General features: G+C 39.0%; 1 long non-coding RNA gene across 1 annotated transcript in view; it reads right to left on the bottom strand.

The window, feature by feature from the left end:
• Positions 1-4,597: 4,597 nt before the first annotated feature.
• Positions 4,598-10,048, bottom strand: part of LOC311065093 — a 442,153-nt gene continuing 436,702 nt past the window's right edge. The window contains exon 3 of the long non-coding RNA XR_014602797.1: positions 4,598-4,635. This is a non-coding gene — a long non-coding RNA (uncharacterized lncRNA). The remainder of the gene's footprint in view (positions 4,636-10,048) is intronic.

The following is a 10,048-nucleotide window of genomic DNA, read 5'->3' as shown; positions in this document are numbered from 1 at the left end:
CAGACAGACATTTACTTGAAATTTACTTCACTGTATCTTTACTGTTTTCACCACTGACTGTAAAGGAAAGATGTATGCAAAGATGTATTCATACAATAATGTGTCCCCCGCCATTGATTCTAACTTCTTGATGTCATCTTTCAAATTCTTCTAATTTGAAATTTGACATCAGCAATGTGAATGAACCTCCTTCTAACTCCTTCTACTTGCACTTACACCACATGCCAACTATCCAAGTTGGCATGTGGTGCACATTTGACACCAGTCTGCATTAGATGAGCCACTTTCTTTCAAAAATAATCAGATGATTCATTTAGATGAGCCCTGATTTAAAGGGGCTACACCATGAATTTAAAAAATATATATTATATTTAAATATTGCCCCCTAATACGTTTTAAACAGGTTGTAAGCCTAAACAACATCCAGATATTTTTTCTCACAATCTGACTGTCTGTCATTCCAAGCCTTTTCAGTTGCAATACCAAAACGTCCTATTTTGGGCAGAGGGGCGCTACTGAGCAATTCTGTCTGTCAATCATCACATTCCCCCGCCCCCGCCCCCGCCCTCCTCATCCCTTTTCCCCGCCTCCATTAGAATGCGGCCCGCCTCTCGCCCAAAACAGGAAGGAAGTCCTTGTTGCTGTGCATTTTAGCGTCCTGGTTTCATAGCAACAGGCTTTTTTTCTCCCCCATTTCTTGCTATGGCTGAAAATGCTCTTTTATTTGATCCAGTATCAGATGTAGACAATGATTCTGATTTAGTAAACTCTGACGACGACCCGACACCCGTGTTGAACGTTCGGCCTGCGAGACCACCGAGAGTAGTGGGCGATCTTTATGGCAGAACAACTTGGTAATGTAACATTCTAAACTACGTTGTTTACATGTAGGCTATGTTGGTAATGGTAACGTGTTCTCCGTACCTATTTCCTTGCAAAACAAACGCTGTAGAAGTAAATGTAACGCTATCATTAGAAGTTATAAAGCATGCTGTTATCAGTATCCATAAATGGCTTTTCGAATTTACGCCTTATAATCAGAGTCACTTCAGTATTTCATAATGTTCATTTCGCCTAGTCTGCACTGCAGGCAACATGAGATTCAGCGTGTGATTAATTGCGCATGCATATGTTTGTATACAGTACACGCATAAGGCCACTATGTACTATAATGCATTGGTTCTCAAAGTGGGGTCCGGGGACCCCCAGGGGTACTTGAGGGGGTTCCAGGGGGTCCCCAGCTAAATGATGGACAGGAACCAAATGGACCCTTATGGGTGTGTAACTCTGAGAGTGTACAAATGGAACCAAATGGACCCGTTAGGGTCCATTTGGTTCCATTTGTACACTCTCAGAATATGAATTGGGGTCCCAGAGGTATAAATGCCATTAAATGGGGGTCTGTAGCCTAATGCATGTTAAACTGGGGGGTTCTTGAAATTAAAACGGTTGAGAATCACTGCTAGAGATCCGTAAAAAGCTTCTCTTATGGGGGTCCCTGGCTTATCTTTTCAAATGGGGGTCCGCAGGCTAATAAGTGTCAATTTGGGGGTCCTTGACATGAAAAAGTTTGAGAACCACTGCTATAATGATCCTAATGTTTTGAGACTGATAGCCAATAGGCTTATTTTTTTCGCGTCAATCATTGCTTTGTTTGATATTTACTTTTGTCCTTATCATTTTGTGTTTTTTCCAAACTTTGTTTAATCATATATATTTTTATAGGTGCCAATGTGGTGATAACTGTCGAACTATGGCAACAGAGGAGGAATGCTACTGTTGCCAAGAAAATCCAAAGGTAATCATTTCTATTTACAGTAATTTAGGTTTAATTTTAAAATTTCAAAGAACATAAAATTAAACATATTCAATCTCCCATATAGGTCACAGCAATGATGGCACACCTCGCTCCCAGACCAGAATGCATGAAAGATCATCCTGGAATGGACCCCGTTTGTGTGAACGTGTATACATTACAGGAGGCAGCGAACGCCTACAGAGCAGATTATGGCCGAGTGCCAGTAAGACGTGGACGAGTGCATAGGTTGGTTTTTGTCATGTAAATATTAGTATCTTTATTACAGTGTCTGTTTTCCCACCTTTTGGAGCATACCATCCATGTTGTAAGGCAGGGGTCTTCAACAGGGGGGCCGGGACCCTAGGGGGTCCCCAGAGGTACAGGGGTGTGATAGGAACATGTTTTTACATGAACCACTTGAACCCCAGCATCACTATTCTGAGTGACATTAAAAAATATTTATATTCTTCTCTCTCTCAGCCAAGGGGTCCTTTCCCTGAAAATGTAGAAGACCCCTGTTCCAAGGGGAACCATATTAAAAATGATCCTAGCTCACAACACGTCACGTTCTGGGCTTGTACATCAGCTATATGTTGATACTACATATATAGGTGTATTTGCTGTACAGCCGTAGTTCTCAAAGTGGGGTCGGGTGACCCCCAGGGGTCCTTGAGGTGGTTCCAGGGCCAAATGACTGATAGTTAGGAATAGGACCAAAATGGACTGTAATTCAGAGACTGTACAAATGGAACCAAATGGACCCTGATGGGCCCATTTTATTCCATTTGTACACTCAGAGTTCTATGAACACTGATAAAATGGTATAAACTGGGGAACAAAATAGACCGGGCCTCTCCATGGAGCACGACCGTGGATTTCTACTACACTACACTATACTATATATACTGTATATTATATAAACATTCTTATATTATACCATTATATACTACATACACATTATTGCTGTACTATATTATACTATCATATATATCATACACTATTATATGTGCTACTATTGTTACTGTTACTACCTGCACTGTATCTCTTTCTGTCTCTCCCTCTCTCTCTCCTCTTTCCCCCGACACGGTCGAGGCAGAAGGCCGCCACCCTAGAATTTAGGGTGTGCCTGACGTTTCTTCCAGTTAAGAGGGAGTTTTTCGTTGCCACAGTCGCAGAAATTGCTTGTTCAGGGTGGGATTGTCGGGTCTCTTCTCTACATGTAAAGTGTCTTGAGACAACTTGTTGTGATTTGACAATAAAATTGAATTGAATTGAATAATGAAATTGAATTGAATTGACCCTTGTGTCTGTAATTCAGAGAGTGTACAAATGGAACCAAATGGACCCTGATGGGTCCATTGGGTTCCATTTGTACACTCTCAGAGTTCAATGAACACTGATAAAATGGTATCAACTGGGGAATAAAATGGACCCTTGTGTCTGTAATTCAGAGAGTGTACAAATGGAACCAAATGGACCCTGATGGGTCCATTGGGTTCCATTTGTACACTCTCAGAGTTCAATGAACACTGATAAAATGGTATCAACTGGGGAATAAAATGGACCCTTGTGTCTGTAATTCAGAGAGTGTACAAATGGAACCAAATGGATCCATCAGGGTCCATTTGTTTCCATTTGTACACTCTCAGAGTTCAATGAACACTGATAAAATGGTATCAACTGGGGAATAAAATGGACCCTTGTGTCTGTAATTCAGAGAGTGTACAAATGGAACCAAATGGACCCTGATGAGTCCATTTGGTTCCATTTGTACAGTCTCAGAGTTCAATTAACACTGCTGAAATGTTATCAACTGGGGGTCCTTGGAATAGAAATGTTTTTAAAAATCATAAAGTGTACTTCCATAAAACTCGTCTATTTGGGGATCCCTGACTTATCTTTTCAAATGGGGGGCCGCGGGCTAAAAAGTCTCAATGTGGGGGTTCTTGACATGAACATTTTTGAGAATAACTGCTGTACAGCATTGTTTCTCAAATCTTTTCGTGCCAAGGAACCCCCAATTCATATATATTGGCCGTGGAACACCATCTGAAAGTGTTGTAGTCAGGGAGCCCCAGAAGAGTTCTCTTTTTTAAAATAGAAAGTCAATCCAGAGGGCTATCATAATATGTATATATACACTTGCATGTAATCACAACAATATCATGTATAATATATTGTCTACTATATATATTATTATTTATCTCATCAGATTCTGATGATAGTGATCAATAATCAAAGCAGTGATTATACTACTATATATTTTTTTTTTGTATCAAATACAATCTATTCACATAAATAAATATAAATATAGAAATGTGTTCTCATGAAATTATTATATTGAATTGAGCAAAGACGTAATTTTAGTTTTTTTTAAGAGTAAACATTTATTTGGGAATCAACTACACAAGTGGATAAAAATGAAATTGTTCAATATTTCTGGCTACAAATAATCAAATAAAGAAATCCTTTACATCAGGGGTCTTCAACAGGGGGTCCGGGACCCCTAGGGGGTCCTCAGAGTTACTACAGGGGGTCCGCCAAATCTTTGTGATATGATTTCTTCTTTTTTTTTTACATGAACCACTTGAACCCTAGCATCCCTTTTCTGAGGAGAACTTTAGCCAAAAATAGCCGATCTACAAGCTGACAACGCCTCGCGCTGCGTTGTGAGCTTGTAGATCGGCTATTTTTGGCAAAGAGTTATAGGTGTTGCGGGGGAAAAAGAGCAGCAAAAGTTGAATCTGAAACACAATTGTATACAATATAGAGGAGGGGGTCCCTGCTTCATCTCTCTCTCAGCTAGGGGGTCCTTGGCCTGAAAACGTTGAAGACCCCTGCTTTACATACAAGAAAAGCTTTGTAGTTTTATATTTAGCAGCTTTGTCATATCGGAAAGAGAAAAATGTGAGGATTCAGTGGCAAGCAACATATTTATTGTCTGGTCAGTACTCTTATAGTGTAGTATTTGCATTTGACAAATTTTTATATTTCCTGTCAGACGTTTCAGATATTTGGCCTACAGACGTTTCATCAGCTGGGTCTTCAGAAAACTTGGGAGAGGGAACAGAAAACCTCTTCCTTCATGTGTTGTCGCTTACATTCGCCAGGTCTTCCCAAATGACGTGGGTGACGCGTACGTGGGATTCATACGTCACGCCCTTGATTGAACCTGGACACATACTTGGCGATGACCTCCTCTCTATCTGGGCGCCGGTATTTTGCACACAGGTCCTCAGGAATCGGGATGGCCATCACCACGTCCAAGTATGGCTTTGGGTCATCCATGATCTTCTCAAAAATGAGGTCCATCAGGTCGGCCACATAACCTGTGTAATATTATATAAGTCATAAAAACTGTAGTTAGATTAATAATGTCACTTTATGTATATATATGTTTATTTTTTTGAAAAGCTGCTACAGTAAAGTGCAATTTTATGTTGGTGTGATTTGTTATTGAACATGCAGTGATTTTTTTTTGAAAATGCTGCTACAGTGAAGTGCAATTTTATGTTGATGTGATTTGTTATTGAACATGCAGTGAATGTTTTTGAAAATGCTGATACAGTGAAGTTTAATTTTATGTTGGTGTGATTTGTGATTGAAAATGCTGTGTTTTTTGGGAAAAATGCTCTTACAGTGAACTTCAATTTTATGTTGGTGTGTTTTGTGATTGAAAATGCTGTGATTTTTTTGGAAAATACAGTTAACTGTAACTTTTATTTGGTGTGATTTGTGATTATTGTGGAAATTACAAACTTACAGAACGTGGGATCTGGCTTGATTTTTTTTACTCTTGCTTCTCCTTTCCTGGCTTTTGGGTAGTGAAGCTTGTGGAGTGGGTGTCCATCCCGTCCGGTCCTTTGTGGCCTCTCAGAGTTTTCATTGTAATGCAGTCCAGACAAGTACATTCTGTCAGTACAGAAAATATACAAAATAAACATGAAAGTCTAGTGGAAAAATGGGTGTTATAAATGTAGCTGTTCTGTAAAATTAATATTACCTGCAAAGCATTCCAAGATATTTGAACACCACGCTTTTTGGAGCAAAGCGAATCACGATGTTATGGTAGGACTCCAAGGAAGAAGTCTGGTGGTGTGGGCTCAATTTCTCCACGTCCTTCATTATCCTCTTGTTGCACATGATATTTTCCAACCTGTTGAGAGCAGTACTATCTAAAAAACATGATAAAAACAAATACATGTTTTATTTTAAATCAATCAAAAAAAACAGATCTAAATAATTGTCATGATACAGTGTCACACAAAAGTAGGACAAATAGAAAAAAAAAAAGGAAAATATGTGTTTCATAAAGACAAGTTTTGAGGTTTTAATTATGCAAGTTGTGAATAGGAACCGTGAGAAATCAAATGTATAGATAGATGAGGTTTCTCCCGGACATCAAGAATATGTTATTATGGGCATTTTTGGCTGAAAATCTTGTAGATTATACAAACACACCTATTTCCAGATATTTCTTTAGGTCTGTGGACTGATGCTCTGGATGCAAGCACCTGGGGAATTCAGGTTCGTCAGCGTGGATGTGTATATTGCAGACATGGTTGATGATAGCTCTCCATTTCGCTGCTCTCAAGTCACCGGTGGTAGATGTAGCTGCAGTCCAGTAAATGTGGTTTCTGATGCTTCGGATCCAAGGCCTTATTTTCACACAATCCTTGGTCTTTGCCAGGATCTCAAGTTTCTTTGTGATGCCTACATATTACAAAAGTCAAATAGATGAAGAGATAGAGAGATAGATAGATAGATAGATAGATAGATAGATAGATAGATAGATAGATAGATAGATAGATAGATAGATAGATAGATAGATAGATAGATAGATAGATATGTGTGCACATAGTAGTATTCAACATTTATTTTTAAAAGTGTTAATGACATACAGTGTTATCAAATTCTTAAAAAAAGGTCTTGGTGAAAAATACCTTTCTCAACATGCCAGACATCAAAGAAATGAGTGACCTTTTCGTCCTTCAAGTATTTCTGTATCTGTACGTGACGATCTGTCACAATGCAGTTGACCTTGACATTGTGAAGTTTCAGAAATGCACGGCTTCTCACCAGACATTCCTTCTCCATATGATAACTGCCTTCAACCTCGTTGCTCTGTCAAAGAAATCACATGCTTATAGTTTAGCTGTGCGATATATTTTATATACAATAAACCAGGGTTGTTCAACATTTTCTGGCCAAGGACCCCCTAGCTGAGAGAGAGATGAAGCAGGGACCCCCTCTATATAGTTTTGCTGCTCTTTTTTCCCTCTACACCTATAATTATTTCCCAAAAATAGCCGATCTACAAGCTAGCAGATGTACAAGCTCACAACGCCTCGCACTGCGAGGCGTTGTGAGCTTGTACATCTGCTAGCTTGTACATCTGCTAGGGTTCAAGTGATAAATGTAAAAAAAATGTATATATATATCACACAAAGATTTGACGGACCACCTGTTTTAACTCTGAAGACCCCCTAGGGGTCCCGGACCCCCTGTTGAAGACCCCTGCACTAAACATTAAAAATATGGATATGGATAATATGGATTGAGACTCACCTGAACCAATTGAAGATCAATTATCTTGTTTTTTCCCAAGTCCATCATTGTGTAACTTCCGAATTTAGCACAATGGCCTTTGAAGGAAATTGTAATATTAGATGAAATTTTACTGTGGTAAAATTTCAATTATCCATCTGTATACACTTCATAGATAAATAAAAACAAATATTTTTACCGGGGCTGTCAGCTCGCATGTCCCCGCCAAGAATTCTTCCCCTTCCCCGCCTTGGCTGTGGCTCCTGTAGCATTTTCAACTGTGAATGTTTCCAGTTATGGACTACGGCTGGCTCAATGAAATGTTTAGCATGCCTTAGGAAGGTATTGTATGAATGCATCTGCAGGTTCATTGCATTAAAGACCTGTGTAAAGAAACAATTCAATACTAAATCAAAATCTAAAATGTTATTTCAAGATAAGCCAAAGCAAAGTCGTTAGACATTGATGAATATATTCAACGGCTGAGAAATTATATTTTGGATGTACCTGTTTAACTTTTGAAAAAGACGCTCCAGAGAGGTAGATTGCAGCAGAAAGGTTGACGTTGCCAGCTGGAGTATATCCATGTTCTGGCTGACTCGTCCACTTTTTCTCATACTTGCAATAAGTGCATTCATAGAGAACAGTTAGTAGTGTCCCTTTTTTTTTTTTTTGAATAGCCAATTGACCCTGGCACACTGTACAAGTCTGGAAAAATTCCATAATTTTGGACTCGTACACTATGAATTTTTCCTCTTTATGGGCTGGTGTAGATTGCACTTCTCTGTAAAAAAAAAAAAAAGGACATAAGGCGAGATGTTTAGACAACATGAAATGAATATTCACATGATTATAGCTTTTATTTACTTTAGAGCAGTATTTCTTTTTGATATTTATTTTGGTATTCGCCAATAGCTGATATACAAGCTGATATTGTGGCAACAAGTGCCCATCTCTGACAGCATAGACACCATTTTTATGGTTGTATTCGATTAACCTACTGTATCTATAGCTGTATGAGACCACTGTCTGGATCTATATCCCACTATACCGAATCTAAACCGCTATACTGCATATATAGATGACTGTACTCCATCTATAGACCACATACATTGACCACTTTAGTTTATTTATAGACCACTATACTGCATCTCAACTCAACTCAATGTTTTTATAAAGCACATTTATAATGACCAGGTCACCTAAGAATATAGTACAGGTTAAAACAAAAACAGGACACAAAACCAGTGGCGGGGGGTCCACAGATGCACTACAGTGGTCTACAAATACACTAGAGAGGGCTACATATACACTAGGTTGGGCTAAATATGCACTACAGTGGGCTACAGATGCACTAGAGTGGTCTACAGATGCACTAGAGTTGTCTACAGGTGCAATAGAGTGGTCTACATATGCACTGGAGTGTTCTATGTATACAGTACAGCATTCTATAGAAACAGTAGATAGTCTATAGCAGGGGTCTTCAACAGGGGGTCCAGGACCCCAAGGGGTTCCTCAGAGTTACTACAGGGCCGCCAAATCTTTGTGTGATATGAATTTTTGTTTTTTACATTAACCACTTGAACCCTATCATCCCTTTTATGAGGATAATGTAGTACAGTGGTCTCATGCAGCTATAGATACAGTAGAGTGGTCTCATACAGCTATAGATGCAGTGCAGTGGTCTCATACAGCTATAGATGCAGTGCAGTGGTCTCATACAGCTATAGATGCAGTGCAGTGGTCTCATACAGCTATAAATGCAGTGCAGTGGTCTCATACAGCTATAGATACAGTAGAGTGGTCTCATACAGCTATAGATGCAGTGCAGTGGTCTCATACAGCTATAGATACAGTAGAGTGGTCTCATACAGCTATAGATACAGTAGAGTGGTCTCATACAGCTATAGATACAGTAGAGTGGTCTCATACAGCTATAGATACAGTAGAGTGGTCTCATACAGCTATAGATGCAGTGCAGTGGTCTCATACAGCTATAGATACAGTAGAGTGGTCTCATGCAGCTATAGATACAGTAGTGGTCTCATACAGCTATAGATACAGTAGTGATCTCCTTTCTACTATATATAATAGTATCAGATGATCAGATCTAATTGTTCAATCTGTGACCAACTATGAGCGTGTATAACTGCTTATTTTGAATAGCTTACGTATTCATTATAGATAAAGTAAACATCAAGAGTACTGCTTTGTAAAATAAAGAAGGTGCAGACTACTTTATAGCAGTATGTATTGTGCATAACACATTCCAGTCCTTGTTACAGATGTAAATACATAGAATAATGTTTTTATATAAAAATAGATTTGTTAGTTGTTCTTGTTGTTTCTCTCTTTTAAAAATACACTAGTTTCTACATATTTCTTCCTTTTTTGTCACAATGATCTTTCAGTTACTCACACCACATCTGGCATCACTGTCGAAACTTGTAGTGACTCATCAGGGTTGTACAGGGAAACGGACTCTTCAGCAACGCTACTTGATTGATCCATGTGTTCGTCTTTATCTTCGACATCTATCCTACGTCTCTTTGCTGGTGTTGAACCACAAGCTGGTGCAAAGCTCCTTGGGTAGTCATCTGTGCCAACCCTACGATCCTGTGTCTCAATTGTCGGAATAGGATCGCTCTGAGATTCTGCAAGCAAAAATTAGACAATTAAAACCAAATGTACAGTAAAATACAA

Source organism: Gymnoscopelus microlampas, assembly GCF_963454915.1.
Source record: "Gymnoscopelus microlampas genome assembly, chromosome: 17".
NCBI lineage: Eukaryota > Metazoa > Chordata > Actinopteri > Myctophiformes > Myctophidae > Gymnoscopelus > Gymnoscopelus microlampas.
The sequence above is the reverse complement of the archived record's forward strand: the minus strand, read 5'-3'. Positions and strand labels throughout refer to the sequence as shown.